Source organism: Piliocolobus tephrosceles, chromosome 4, assembly GCF_002776525.5.
Source record: "Piliocolobus tephrosceles isolate RC106 chromosome 4, ASM277652v3, whole genome shotgun sequence".
NCBI classification, from domain to species: Eukaryota; Metazoa; Chordata; class Mammalia; order Primates; family Cercopithecidae; genus Piliocolobus; species Piliocolobus tephrosceles.
In genome coordinates this window covers 37,414,633-37,430,875 of record NC_045437.1, presented here as the reverse complement: position 1 = coordinate 37,430,875, position 16,243 = coordinate 37,414,633, and the positions used below count along the sequence as shown (strand labels likewise).

At 42.6% G+C, this 16,243-nt stretch overlaps 1 protein-coding gene across 2 annotated transcripts in view; it reads right to left on the bottom strand.

Moving 5' to 3' along the window:
- EGFLAM (EGF like, fibronectin type III and laminin G domains) overlaps positions 1-16,243 on the bottom strand; it is a 199,471-nt gene that overhangs the window by 67,907 nt on the left and 115,321 nt on the right. The gene's annotated exons all lie outside the window — the stretch shown is intronic.

Below are 16,243 nucleotides of genomic sequence, written 5' to 3'. Positions count from 1 at the left end.
TATCATCTTCCTCTGCTGACTGTGTTGTTTTATTTTTCAATTGATTTCAAAAGTGGGCAAAAAAAGTGCCATTAATTGTGTCTCTTCAAAACCCTAATACCCACCAGAATAAGAATGGTTCTCCACGAGGCTGGAAGCCACAGACAGAAACTGGGTCATCTCTTTCAGTGCAAATGTTCAAGAACTGGTTGGTTAGATGGAATAATGACAGGTCAGACCTGTGACTTGAGTCCCTTCAAAGTCTTCCCAAGACCCTACATGACTTGGCCCTGCAAGCTCGAGCCTCATCTCTCACCAATTTATTCCTTCTTACCATGTTCCAGCTGCACTGGCTCTTCTTTCAAAGCTTTGGATACACCATCCTTTCCTCTGACTCAGGGGCTTTGCAGAAGCTGTTCTCTATGCTTAGAAATCTTATCCCTCACTGCCCATCCTTTTACCTTTTAATTCTTTTATATTTCTGTTCAAAATCACTTTCTTAGGGATGTTTTCCCTGTATCCCAGATAAGGTCAGGTATGTTCTCATAGCTCTCTCCTTTTTAGTGGCATGATGAGTTTGTAATTTTATGCTTATTTATGTGATGATTTCATAAATGCAATTCTCCCACCAGACTGTAAAATCCTTGAGGAAATCAACACTATCTATTTTGGTTTCTGTTGTACCATCAAAACCTCACTCACTCCTGACACATTTTAGGGACTTACAGAATGTATGGAAAATAGAAACAGTGAACTTTTGGGGTAGTTTAGGCATAATAAAAATATATGACAGCAGCATTCATCTAGGTTCTTAACAGCAAAAGTTCAGGCCCAAGGGGAGCCACACCCTTCCAGGACATTAAGGAAGTCATTCTGCAGAGTGTTCCTGGAAAATAATCCATACCCAGGGCCCCTTCTGGAGTTGATGCTCCCAGTGGCTCTTCCGCATTAAGTCACTTTGGCTTGGACTATATGCTTCAAGTAAAGTCAGTCCTGCTACCCTTGCCAAAAATTGACTGAATCACGATCTATGCCTGATCTTATAATGACCACATCCAGTCATTATACATTATGCAAGGACCTCTGAGGGTCCTTGGTGTGACAATCTATGCTTCACGTTGGAAGGTAAGGTAGATATTCCAACCTCAGGTCCCTCCTCTCTCACCTGCTTCTGCTGTAGATACTACAGAAGTGAAGTACTGGATTTTTAAGCCCCCTTTGTTCATGGGGTGGGGGTAGGGAGAGTCATAGTGACTCCAGTTTGGGTCACTAAGATGCACAAGGACACCTGTTGGAACTTCCCAGCTTTCTGTATTTGCTTAGGCAGTGAAGGTGCTTGTGATAGCTGGAGCTGCAGCAGCTAATGCATTCCTAATTGAAACATGGTGATCAAACAGCTCAGTTAGACCCTGTCTTAGAAAATATTGAATCTGATGCTGGACATGGTAGCTCACACCTGTGATCGCAGCACTTTGGGAAGCTGAGGTGGGAAGATTGCTTGAGCCCCAGAGTTCAAGACCAGCCTGGGCAACATAGCAAGATTTCATCTCTATAAAAAATTAAGATAAAAATTTTAATTAAAAAAATATTGCAACTGAGTGCATGCTGTGTGAGTGAGGCACAAGAGCTACTGGGTGACTTACCTAGTAGTTGGGTTCTGCATGAAGAAGGCCTGCTTAGCACCAGCCAGTATAGGAACTCAGGGGCTGCAAAGATGTGGATGGCTTCCGTTGCTCCTCCCTTTCCCCCAAATAATCTGCTGGAATCAGTCCCTTCCAATCTGAATGAATCTAATGAATGCAGCAGTTTGTTTTTATGATGGTAGGGTTGCGAGTGGTGGGGGAAAGTAGCTCTAAGTACCGGCCATAGGCAGATATGTTGTTCTTTTATGCTCAGCACATTTCATGAAACTCTTATTTGACCACAGCCTAAGAGTGGCACCTCAGGCACCCAGTGACTTCCACAGCCCTCACCTCAAAGCTTCTCAGATGCCTTTATCTTTATGCACGTCCACACAGCAGAAGCGCAAACAGTGCGTAACCCCTGTGGGGTGTTGCCTTTTGAAGTACATTAGCCGGTCAACCAAACACATGCCACTGTGTCTTTCTCTCTCAGGGTCTCCCTTTCTAAAGATAATGGGGCCTTGGAAAGTTAAGTAGATGGCCAGAGACCAAAGTGTTATGCACCTGCTTCTCTACCACCTGCTGATGGAGGAGATACATAGGCAAAGCATAATGGGAGAAGCAACTGTGAACACAGCAGGAAAACCCAGGGCCATCTTTCCATCATGGTGTGCGAGAAATTTCAGGCTTGGAGCCTTTGTGTGTTTAGAGAATAATGAATAATAATTTACTGGCAACCTTCTGTGGCAATACTTCAGGACTGGAGGTGGGGTGGGCAGTGTAAAATTCAGACAGGTGATTAAAACATTTCTAAACAGCTGAAATGGTGGCTGACATTAGGAATTCAGTGCTATGTACATGGCAGGCACTCAATATGTATTTGTTAGATGAGTGAGTAAATTAGTGAGTGAATGTTTTCTATACGAGCCAAATCTTGCGGGGTGCTCTGCACACAGCAAATGAAAAATAAATGTTAGTTGAAAGACGCCAGTTATAATCTGATATGGTCTATGTATCTAGTCAGTTACTTTCACTGGGAGTTTGGGAGCAATTGTAAACTGACTGTTAATGAGAGAAAACTATTTCTCGTAGCATCAGGAGGATATGGCTTTAAAAGGAAGCTTGCGCTTCGGCGGGTTCTCGCGCGCTCTCTCTCTCTCTCTCCTTCTGTGAGATAATCTGGCAGCACATATCACATTCCTTATCATTTGCACTTTTTAAAAAGAAGTTTAATGGCATGTGATATGTTTATGGGACAACATTATGTTTAGAAAAAAGGAGGATCATTGGTGTTTACATATGAGTAGCTGGGGGTGGGAGCAGGTTGGGATGGGTTGAAGAATGAATAGGAGGTTTTTAAAAAGTGGGTACAGTGATTGTAAACATAGTAACTCTAGCTTGAAGGAAGGCAGGGAGATGGAATGGTAGGTGGCAGGTTGTGAGCATAAGGAGAGTCTTTCCTGTGAGGAGGGAACACATGTTTGTGTCCTTATGGGGATGATCTGCTAGAAAAGCAAAGATGAAAAGATAAATCATTTGGAGACACAGGGTAACTAACTGAAAATTGACATACGTGGTGTGGTCTCCAATTGGCTCCCTAAAAAAGAGGGCTCAATTCACACCTTGCACTGATAAATCAGGAGCTAGAACAGGGAAAGTGAAATGGCAAAGAGAGAGCAGATGTAGCTTGTCGGTGGCTCACAATTCAGTGGGGAGGGAGACTTACACTCCTACAGCTGCACAGCAAGAGGGCTGAAGCTAAGATGTGAGCACCTGAGTCTGTGGAGCTTCTCTGTTCCTTAAAGCGGCTTCACATTTCAGTACCAACTATGGTTCAGTTCTCCTTTAGGTATTCGGATGGGCGAGTTGTTCAAACCAGAGACACTTACACTCTCTCTTTTCACTCTTTAAAGACAAAGTGCTAGGAGAAAATAATCGTCCAGACAAAATCCTATATTCAGCCTGGGCAAGATGGTGAGACCCTGTCTCTCAGAAAAAAAAATTTTTTTAATTAGCCAGGCACAGTAGCTCACACCTGTAGTCCCAGCTACTCAGAGGGGGAGCTGAGGCAGGAGGATCCCATTAGCTCAGGAGTTCCAGGCTGTAGTGATCTATGATTGCGCCACTGCCCTCCAGCCTGGGTGACAGCGAGACCCAGTCTCTACAAAAAAAAAAAAAAGGCCAGGCATGGTGGCTAACACCTGTAATCCCAGCACTTTGGGAGGCCGAGGCGGGCAGATGACCTAAGGTTGGGAGTTCGAGACCAGCCTGACCAACATGGAGAAATCCCGTCTCTACTAAAAATACAAAATTAGCTGGGCATGGTGGTGCATGCCTGTAATCCCAGCTTCTTGGGAGGCTGAGGTAGGAGAATCTCTTGAACCTGGGAGGCAGAGGTTGTGGTGAGCCGAGATCATGCCATTGCACTCCCACCTGGGCAACAAGAGCGAAAACTCCATCTCAAAAAAAAAAACACAACCTATATTCAATTAAATGGTTGTTCAATGGAAAGACTAAAACAAAGACATGATCACAAAGCCCGAGACAGTTTATCACTAACAGATCTTTAAACATTTATTCAAAAGCATATTTCAAGACAAAGAAGGAAAGAGTAAGATGCGAAGAGTTGTGGGCACAGAAAGTGGTAAATCTGTAAATAAATCTAAACAAGCATTGAGTTTAAAAAATGTGGTTACTAAACAAGGTAGAACAAAAATACTGAAAAGTAACATGTAACACAAGAAGGAACTGATTTGGACTAAAGCTGCTAAGGCCCTATTGATACAGAAGGGCTGGGCTCCTGGCTAAACCCCACCCTTAGGCCTGGAACCACGGCCCTAAGTAAAAACAGCTGAGCCCGTTTTTCCACCCAAATGTTGCCTTTTTGGCTTGCCTCAGCCCCTGTCCTGTGCCCATAAGACTTCAGCTGGCAGAGCAACACGAGTGGCTGAGCAGCAAGGATACAAGCAGCTGAACAGTGAGCAGAGAAGCAACTGAGTGTTGGAGACTACAGATAGATGGACAGACGTGGTTAACTTCAGACAGTGCGGCTTTGGAGAGGGGCCTAGCCGGAGATGGCTGGGCTTCAGGGAAAGATCACCTTCCCATCCCCTTTCCAGCCTCCCTTTCCGCTGAGACCCACCCACCGCTCAATAAAGTCTTGTGTATTCATCACCTTTCAAACAGAGTTTGTGTGACCTGATTCTTCCTGGACATCGGACAAGAACCCGGGTGCCGAGAGGGCTGGGGCTGCCACCCTGACCCTCTACTAAGCTGGTTGGCTCTTGGCTGTCTCTGGACGGCAGAGCTGAAAGAGCATTGATGGTAACATGCTTGGACGCTGCTGCGGGGCCCGCACAGAGCCTGGTCCACCAGGGAGGAGTGACAGCCAGTGCCAGCATTCATTCGCTCTGGTTCCCGCACTCTTCCTCCCGCGAGCACTGGCCAGTGGTGGGCTGAGTGAAACTAGCCACTCCAGTTCCAGCCTACGAAGGGAGTCAAGTGAATTAACCTGTCTCATCATTATTGTTTTATTATTGTTTGAGAGGAAGGTAATAGATTGTGATGAACTTCAGACTGTTTGAGAGTTAACAATTTATGGATGGTAAATTAAAGAATGTATAATTTCATCCTAATACAGGGGAAGAAAGGACTAAGAAAATACAGTCAATCCTACAGAAAATAGAAAAGGGCCGGGTGTGGTGGCTCATGCCTATAACCCCAACACTTTGAAAGGCTGAGGCAGAAGGGTCACTTGAGACCAGGAGCTCAAGAACAGACTGGGCAACATAGTAAGATCCCATCTCTACAAAACAACATTAAAAGAAATTAGCCAGGCATGGTGGCACATACCTGTAGTCCCAGCTACTTGGGAGGCTGAGGTAAGGGGATCACTTGAGCCTGGGAGGTCAAGGTAGCAGTGAGCTATGATTGTGCCACCACATTCCAGCCTGGGTGACAAAACAAGACTCCATCTCAAAAAAATAATCAAAAAAATAAAAAAAATAAAGAAAATAGGAAAACAGCAGAAACAAAAATCCTTCTCCAATAAAAAATGGAAAAAGCAGAGTAAATATAATAGCACAAAATAAATAATAAATAATACATGTCAGCCATTATAACTATAAATGCAATAAACTTGTCATTTAAAAAACAGTGCTTGTTGGATTGGATTTAATACATTTGAGCTACATGCTGTTTCCAGAAAGTATCTAAAACATAACATACAGAAACATCAAAAGTAAAAGAATGCAATATATATTCCAAGCAATAGATAAGAGAAAGCTAGTGTACCTATATAATTACTGGACAATGTAAATGTTAAGGGGGAAAAAAAGTATCATTAATGCTAAGATGGTTATTAAATAATGATTAAAAGAATCACCAGGAATACAACATGATTCTAAACTCATATACACCTAATCTCATGGCCTCACATACATATCAAGAAAAAAACTGAGAGAGGTGTAGGGAGATAGAATGAGAAATTGTAATGTATCCTCTTAGTAATTGATAGATCAAGCTAACAAGAAATGCATAAGGATAGATAAGATTTGAACGATATTAAAAATCTTGATCAAAAAAGCTTAAACAGACTTCTGAATATAAGAGAGTTGGGAATAAATCTAACAAAAGCTATAAAGAACTTCTGGTTCCTGCACTCTTCCTCCACGAGGAGTAGCCAGTGGTGAGCTGAGTGAAACGAGCCACTCCAGTTCCCGACCACGGAGGGGGTTGAGGGAACTAACCTGTCTCATCATTATTGTTTTATTATTGTTTGAGAGGAGGGTAATAGATTTTGATGAACTTTAGACTGTTTAAGTTTCAGAATTTTCTCCATAATGGAGAAAATTATTAAAGTACACTAAAAGACTCTGTAGAAAATCTAGATGAGAAATAATGTGGTGATTAAGTCAGTGATTCTATATCACAAAGATGTCAGTTCTTCCAAAATTAGTTTATAAATACAATATAATTTTCATTTTAAAAATTCAATATATTTTCATTTTTAAAATCCCAACAGAATTTTTCATGGAATTAATTGAAAAACTGATTCTAAAATTTCTATTGAAAAGCAAAGAATCAAGAAAAGAAAAGGCACTGTGGGCCAGGCATGGTGGCTCATGCTTGTAATCCCAGCACTTTGGGAGGCTGAGGTGGGCAGATCTAAGGTCAAGAGATGGAGACCATCCTGGACCCACAGGGTCTTTGCTTCATATCTGCTACTACTCTATTGTGCCCCCAAATACCTTTGAGCATTTGGGGGCACAACAGAGTACTTGATTTCAACTGGGGGTGATTTTGGTCCCCAAAGAATCTTATGTATTCAGAAGAAAAAGGTTATTTTCACTGAAAAACTCGTTTGCGTTTTTTGTTGTTGTTGTTGTTTTTTGTTTTTTGTTTTTTTCTTGAGACCCTGTGGGATCTGACTGCAGTAGAATGAGCCTGGGATACTGATCCCCAGACTTTCTTAACTTCTGTTGGGTTTACAACCAGGTTCCTGTGGGCCACTGTGTCACTGCACAGACTGCCTTCAGTCTAACCGCACGATTTTCACACGTGGCTGGGACATGCAGCAGGACACAGCAGGTGTTCCTGGTCAGGAAATGTTCTCGAGGCACTAAGAAAGGCAAAGACATCCCAGTACTTCCGGCTTATATAAGGAAATAGTTCAGGGAACAGATGAAGAAACTCCCCATTTGGGAGTATGGGAGCAACACTCACACTGCTCTCAAGAGGAATCAACAGAAAATGGATGAGAACAGAGTGGTGTAACCACGCATGTAAGTGGGGTCTCTGCAATGGAGAGGAAGATAGGAAGTGCAAGGATCACTGGCTAGAGAGTTCCATAAATCCAATGCTCACGGTGACTGTAAGACCTTCAGAGAGTCACATAACCTGGTGGTGTCTCAGTTCCTTATCTGAAAATTGTGGAAGTCCGGCTAGGTTCTTCAATGACTCGCCAGATTCAAAATTCTATGATTTCCATTTGGCATTCTACCTTTTTCTTTTCATGTCTGTTCTCCTTAAAGCAATATAAAATTGCCTCCTTATTCCTTCTCCTTCCTCTCCACCGAGTTCCACCACTCTAGCCACAGCAATCCTGCTTAAAATATAAGTCAGGCCATGTCATTTTGCTGCTCAGAATTTCAACATCTTGAACTTTAACTTTGAACAAGATTCAAAGTCTTCATCAGGACCTATAAGGTTTGACATGCTCTGACCTCTGGCAAACTTTCTGACCTCACTTCCTATCATTCTTCTCACTCACCATGTTCCCGCCATGTGGGCCTCTTACTGTGAGCTTCCAGTGTCCTCTGGGCTCTCACCCCAGGACCTCCGCATTTGTCACTCCCTCCACGTAGAGGTATTCTGCTCAAATCTCTCTTTGAGAGAAGCCTTCCCTGATAGCCTATCCCAAGCAGCAGCTCCCACTATCCTCTACACCCTCTTAGCCCTTTACTTTTCCTCTTTTCACTTATCATTACCGATGATATTATTTATATAATTTAATGTGATACAGACTTATTTCACAGACTCTCCCACAGATATACCTCATGAGGGCGGAGACACTATTGATCTTGTTTACTGCTAAAACCCCACACCCAGAAATTACCTGGGCATAAACAGGCATCAAATATACATTTGGGAAACTGTGTGAATACATGCTTAAACAAGTGAAATAATCAATGTAGAGTCAGAAATTAGGTTCTTTACTTTCTTGAACATCACCCAAACAGTTTTCAGGAGTGATGTTAGAAAAAAAAAAGGGGGGGGGGGGCTGACAAATTTGTTTGTATCACCCACTCTTCTAATTTTCATTGTTCTAATTCTTTCTGAATTTGCCAGCTCTTTATTTCATTTTATTTTGGAAAGAAATGTACTGTACCAGTTTTTTGCATCATTTGGACACAGTATTATAAATAAAATGTTATAAACGCCAAAGATCGCTGAAGAAATACCTGTTTTTGTTTGAGGACGTTTGGTTGCAACAGAAAAAAAATCTAAAATTAGTTGCCCTCTCCCATGTTGGTTGGGACTTTGAACCATAGAAGGTGCCCTCTATCTGATGCAATCTAATGGCGCTGCTCTCAAGGTCAACCACTTCAGGTGACTCCAGACTGAGTCCTAAGGGCTCTTCCGGCTCTGTAAGTCTGGGAACTACTGCCATCTGCTGGATGACTGTTGGTACTTCCTCCTGAGCAGCTGTGCCTGGCGGGCCCCGGCACTCCCTAAGGATCCTGTGATCAACATCAGTGATGGGAGAGACGATCCACGGGGCCAAAATGGAGACATAATCACATTTTAAAATATGCTAGATGCTTGGATTAGAGTTCAAAAGCAGCACTAATCTATGTTCTAAGACAGGCCTCTTGGCTCCTCATACCAGTGGGAATTAGAAGCTAGTATCACCAAAAAATTCCAATTTGGGCTCAGATTTAGAGATAGAGCCTTACAGCAGCTGACTTATTTTTCCTTTTGAAAAAACATTTTTATCTCAAAAGGTTTATATGAATATTATGTTTTAATAAGAGATTAGTGCAACATAGGTTATTGGTTAAATTTGTGAAATAGCAGCTAAGAGACTTGGGTTCAGAATACCATCCACTTGCTGATCAGCTGTGTATGTCAGTCTATCCAACTAGAAACTAAGGGAGAAATAATGGTGCTGGCCCACTCTGTTTCAAAAAGATACCAGAAGGGTAGATGAACTTGGACAACCAAAAGACAAGTAAGGTTACCATCAAGAGGCCCAGCTTTGTTTACACTAGTGAAGCAATCCAAATGTCCATCAATGAGGAATTCATTCAATAAATGTGGCACACCTTTATAATGGAATATGCTGTTATTAAATTTTATGATGTATTCCTATATTCATTTGTATTTATATATGTATACAGTATTTTGTTGTACAGAAAATGTATATGTACTATGATTTCATCATTGGATTAAAAAAATTATGGAAGATAATATCTGCCAAATTTTAATAGTGGCTATATCTAGATGCTGAGGTTAAAGATAATTTTCATTTTAATATTTTTTATGTTGCCTGAATTTTTTCACTAACAATAAGCATTATAGAGCACAATATCCTTTTCATTTAGTGATAACAAAAATACCATTTCTGTTTTGCAATTATTGCAATGGCTTCCTTACTTTCCCTATTTTTGCCCTTACCCCTCTATATTCTACTAAGAGTAATTTTGTTAAAACCTTAGTAAGGTCTTTTCATTCCCCTGATTAAGCACCCCCAACCCTCCCAGTCTTATCCCTCTCTGAGAAAAAGCCAAATCAAATGGGTTCCAGTGGGCTCCAGGTCCCTAACCAGCATCCACCAACTGTGCCCTCCCTCTCTAACCTCATCTCCTTCGACTTTTCTCCCCCAGAACTCCCTTCTCCAGTTACACTGACCTTCTTGTTCTTCTCTGAACACGCTTGAGGAATCGAATCTTTAGACAAAAGGAATCTCACTAATTTTAGGAATCAAGTGGCAGATTCTGGACCAGAACCCAATTTGGTGATTACCTTTTCATACTTGATTCCTAAAATTCCTCTGTCCTTCTCCACCCTGCCCTGTGCCCTGGGAAGCTGACCTGCCTGGCAGGACTTGTGTCTTGCCCATTAGGAAGCACCAGCAAGAAAGAAGACAGAGGAAAAAGAGTCACAGTGTTTCCCTAACTTCTACCCTGTGAGGTTGTCATGGGACACATGTCTGAAGGTCACAGCTCTTGCAGGATGGCCCTCCTTGTCCATCTGGATACTGGTCCCAATTAGCACATGACCAAGCTTTTGCAAACCGTCCCCTCATTAAACTTGCTTCAAATCATCCAAGTACTTTTGTCTCTATTTCGTGCCAGGAGCCTGATGAGATCCCTAGAAAAGTCATCTTTTCTCCCACAGTTGCTTCTCATTTATATTTGTCCATACGTGTTTCATATTTGGTTGCATTATCAGACAAGATCCATGAAACTCAACCAGCATGCACCGCGTCCCTCCGGTGTCTGTCACTGTGCTAAGCTGATTTCACAGATCTCCTCTCTGTGCTGAACAACAACCGTGGCCCTACTCTTTCATCAAAGAGCTGAAACGATTCCAGAAGTTCGATGCTAAGAAATGATTCCAATGAAGAACTATATAAAAGCAAGACATGCTCCAAAGGAAAGAAGAGAAAAGATTAGCCATGACACTATGAGTGTGAAGGAAAGAGAACAAAATGGATGATAAAGTAAATGAAAGGAAACAAAGCAAAAAGAGGCAGGATATTTGTGCATGGATATGTGTGTGGATATCACCTCAATATATTAATGTTTAAAAATCAATTGAGTGGAATAAACAGTACATAGTTGCACATTCTGTGGCCATGAAATATCAGCCGACTGATTGAGCAGATGCTCCAGCTGAAATCAGAGCACCGTGAGTTCCTTTCCTTTGAAAACTTACATTTCCTTATCATTTGCTTTACTCTCTCTTCTCTACCTAGCTGGAGGGGGGTAAAACATCGGTGTCCTGATTATAAGTAAATATATGATAATGTAAGATGCACAAAGGCCTCAGAAGAGCAATTAATAGGTATTTAAACAGCAAAGTGAATCATTCCCCGTAGAGCCAATAAAGTTGTGCAAATGAACGTTGCTCAGATTTACATGCATGGAGGCATCAGCAAATCAATAGAGCGATTGCCATGGAGGACACCCTGAATGTAAGATCACATCTGAAGTTATATTCATGCTCAAATGCAAACTGAAAGTGCAGATTTGTCTAGGCTATGAGTGAAATAAATTATTTATCACTCCTCCTGTTCCCTTTTTCATCTCACGTTCTAAAGATTTACAAAGCCATGAAGCTCCCTGAGGTATTGGCCTATCCCATGCTGCCGTAGTAATGCCTAGCAAAGGAATCTCCCCTCAGTTTGCTTTTTCTCTCTCTCCATTGTCACCAGCACAAACCTGTTCCAAAGCAGCTGGATTGCAGGCTCTCCAGGTCTCTTCTTTAAGAACATTTACGTGAAAATTAAATCACAGAGAGCCCTATCAAGGGAACAAGTTCATTAGTATGCGCTAATTGATTCCTTAAAAGCTTGACAAAATTGCTATCTAAAAGGGGATTTACCAAATTTCCTGAACAATTTCTTGAAAATTTAGAGAAAAACACCCCAACAGTGTAGTACAGAGGTCAGTAAACTATGGCTCACGGGCCAAATCCAGCCTGCTTTCTGTTTCTGTAACAGCAGTTTTTACATTTTCAGAGGTTGGGGAAAAACTTTAAGAATAATAATTTCTTGTGACACATAAAACTTAAATTCAAATCTCAGTGTGCATAAATAAAGTTTTATTGGAATACAGCCATGCATAGTTATTTATTTTATGACTGCTTTCCTGCTATGACAGCAAAGTTGGCCTAAAAATCCTAAAATATTTACTATCTTGCCCTTTATAGAAAAATTTGCTGACCGTTGTCTAAGTAAATGGTTATTTTTGGGAAGACTAAAAACAAACAAAGCTAGCAGCACGATACTGTAACTCTAGACTTTTTTTTCTTTTTTTCCTTTTGCCTGAGTCTAGAATGTGCTTAAGTAGTAAGCGACATGAAATTTTATTGTTGTCAGAGCTTGTGACTTGCAGTTTTAATTCTCTGACATCTGATCAATACAGTCTTTTAAAACTAAGCAACCAACTGAAGGAGTTCAGGACGTGTCCCCCCAACACAAGCCGCTTTACTGTGCTGATTGCCTCACACTGAGGCACCCGGGGAGCAGCAGATTCAGGGAGGGGCTTTCTTTTATCTGTCTGAAGACTGATCCGCCAAAAGGAATACAATTGCCAAGGGGTCCCCTCCCCGGAGTCTCATTACCGGGGAAGATTAACTCCTATCGCTGGAGGGGAGACTGGGGCTTAACACCACACCCAGACAGATTGTCATGGGCTATCTGTCACCTATTCTTCAGAGGATCCATTCATCATTTACTCTCCCCTGTGTTCTCTAGTCCTTCCTCCCCTGTCTACAAGCTTCTAGATCCCACTGAGTTGGGGGGTATTCACTTTTTTTTCCTTGGATGCCCCTGCGCATATAAGAAATGTGTGTACCTTTTCTCCTCTTACTCTACCTGCTGTCCATTTATTTCATATACTCAGTTATTAAACCCTCTGTGAGTAGAGGGAAAGTCTTCCCTCCCTGACACAATCAAGCCCCATCCTAATGATTCTGTTGGACCTAACTCATAGGGCTTCCTCCATTCTGCCACTTCCCAGTGAGGAAAGTTTTTGTTCTTGCACTTCTGTTTCTGAATTCTGGCACTCTGATGTCTTCCCGTTCCAAGAACAGAGCTCAGGGCCTGGAGTCTAAAGAAAAAGCTACAGAACCCCCAGCGGCTGCCCCTGTCAGTTACACCATCGTTCAGTAACTATGCCTGGAGGGAACATCTATTAACATCTCCTTCATCCTGAAGAGTGGTCAGATGCCTTAACCTCTGTTTTACTTGTGTTTTCTTAAAATAACCCTGAGAAGTAGAAAATATCACCTATCTCAGGCATTACTGTACCCATTTTAGAGATGAGTAAGCTGAGGCCCAGAGATACTAAGTGGCTTTTCTGAGGAGGTCCTGCAGCAAGGTGGTAAGAGGACAGTTTTCCTGGACCTCAGACTCAGATTTGCCGGCCAGATTCTGCCCCTTGCAAAGGTACAGATGTTTGGGGGCAGTGAAGAGCGTATAGGTTGGCAAGAACTTTTCATAGGTATAGACTGAAAGAGGCTGCAGCTGTATGGAAGCTGCTAGAGAGTGCTGATAAGTCATGGGGACTTTGGAGCACTTCCTGATTGCTTCCTAGCCATCCCCAGAACATGCCACTACCTTCTGTCTCCGCTTGCTTCCCCTCTGCTCACTGCTGAAGCCAATTCAAGGGCATTGCCGCCAAAGAGGAGGCCTCGCTTGCGAACAGGGATAAGGCTGTGGCTCTACAACAACATGCACCCAGGGACCCTAGCATGCTGTAGCTGGTCTCCAGGCAGACAGGCAATGAAAAACAGGGGCCCAAATCTCAGAGCAAAAACTAGGCAAAAGCCAGACTCACACATGGACACTTACGGGACAACGGGTTTACACAACCAATGACAGCTGTACTAAGCAAGCAGGAAGGTGTAGAGAAGAAAAGAGGGGTGAGATGGGAGGGTGCTGGGGAACAGCATGGAATCAGATTTCTACAGTAAATCTGGGTGCGGTGGCTTAGGCCTGTAATCTCAGCACTTTGGGAGGCTGAGGCGGGCAGATCACCTGAGGTCGGGAGTTTGAGACCAGCCTGACCAACATGGAGAAACCCTGTCTTTACTAAAAATACAAAATTGGCCGGGCGTGGTGGCACATGCCTATAATCCCAGCTACTAGGGAGGCTGAGGCAGGAGAATCGCTTGAACTCGGGAGGCGGAGGTTGCGGCGAGCCGAGATCGTGCTCCCACCTGGGCAACGAGTGAAACTCCGTCTCAAAAAAAAAAAAAAAAAAGAAATCTGATGTGAACCAGAGGGAGTCTGTCTCAGCTCAGTGGAAGAGTATGTTACTGAAACTGTAGAAGAAAACAGATTATAGGGAGAACAGTATGGCAAAAACCAAACCAAAACAAAACATCTCTCACACTTCCCTATGTAATCTCTGAGGATCTGAGACCATAATTAGCCTTATTAAGAGAAGGAGGGAAAAATAGTCTAGAAATGTTAATGCATATTATAATGATCAAGTAAGAACACAGGGGTAAAATGAGGGCTTGGTTTGAAAGAGGGTTAGAAAATTCTCCCTTCATCAACCCCCTATCAGCAAACTGTACTCTTTTTAGCACTAGACTCTCACCTTTACAGCCTTGAATTTAAATTCACTGGGCTTGCTCTCTTCCTTCCTTCTTTCCTTCCTCCCTCTTTTACTCTATTTGCTTACCTTTTCCTTATTTATGCCACATTGCAATTCTGGGAGTTCACTTTTGCCTACGAACCTTGCCAGCGGGAAATTCACTTTTGGCCTATGTGGGTTTCCAGAACAACTGTTTCCTTTCATCTTGTCTTCGAATTTCCCATACAGTAGCAGTAGGGAGTTATCCAATCACCAAAGTAATCACAGACTCTTAGCTAGTTAAGTCACTCATTTATGTACTCAATAAATACTTACTGAGTGCAGACCTTGTCTAGGGTGTTGAGAACACAACGTTAACGGCTAGGAGTGGTGGTGTCTATAATCCCAGCACTTTGGGAAGCGGAGGCGGGAGGATCACCTGAGGTCAGGAGTTCCAGACCACCCTGGCCAACATGGTGAAACACCGTCTCTACTAAAAATAAAAATAAAAAAATTAGCTGGGCATGGTGGCAGGCACCTGTAATCCCAGTTACTCAGGAGGCTGAGGCAGGAGAAGCGCTTGAACCTGGGGGGCGGAGGTTACAGTGAGCTGAGATCGCACCACTGCAGACTGGGTGACAGAGCGAGACTCTGTCTCAAAAAAAAAAAAAAAAAAAAGAGAACACAACGTTGAACAAGTTATTCCAGCTCCAATATAGACCTTATCCTAGAGAGGAGATACAGGCAATACGATACAAAAATTAGATTCAGGCAGTGAAAGTGCTATGGAGAAAATAAACCAGGGTATTAGGCTGAGACCACAGAAGCCTGGGATCGGGCACAGTGGCTCAGGACTGTAATCCCAGCACTTTGGGAGCCAAGGCAGGTGGATCGCTTGAGCCCAGGAGTTTGAGACCAGCCTGGGTAACATGGTGACACCTTGTCTCTACAAAAAATACAAAAATTAGCCAAGCATGGTGGTGTGTGCCTATAGTCCCAGCTACTCAGGAGGCTGAAGTGGGAGGGTCACTTGAGCCTGGGAGGTGGAAGTTGCAGTGAACTAACATTACGGCACTGCACTCCAAGACCCTGTCTCAAGAAAACCAGAAGCCTATCTGAGAAAGTGACATTTGAGTTAGGATCTGAAAGGAGAAAGGGAGGAGCCTGGCGGCATGATCATAGAAAGATCTGAGGGAAGAGAGTCCCAAGCCCAGGAAACAGCAGGTGCCAAAGTCCCGAAGCAGAAAAGTGCAAAACGGCCTTTGCTGGGAACAGAAACAATATTACCTACTAGGAACTGATCTAAGGACACCAATTCACTTCAGTGAAGAATGTATTTGCTCTTTCTCTGTCTATACCATGAGGATAGTACCCTAGAAATTAAGTGGTTTTGGTGGTTAAGACCAAGTTCTATTCCTAGGAGAAGTTATATAATCCTAGAGTTGATTATACAGGTAACTTATTTTTAATTAAATTCCCATTTTTGGAAAAAAGAAGAAAGGCACGTGACTTTTTTACTTCTGCCATTTCTATTATTTACCATTCATGTCCTTTTTACTGGCTTTCATTCTACTTGATGAAAGAATGTACTCAACAAGCTTCAAGCTTGGTAATTGGTGGCCAGTGGATGCAATGAATACATTTTTTACAAAGCCCCCAGTTCTGCACACCAACTGCCTGATTTACCAGATCAAAAGGAAACTATAATGATGCTGGTGTTTCTTTCTTGCAGGGAAAAAAAAAAAAATACAGCAGGATGGGGGTAAGGAATGAGAGATCATGATTTGGGTCTTCTTTGTATTTCCTCTTGGAAACAAAACAGGTGCTGAT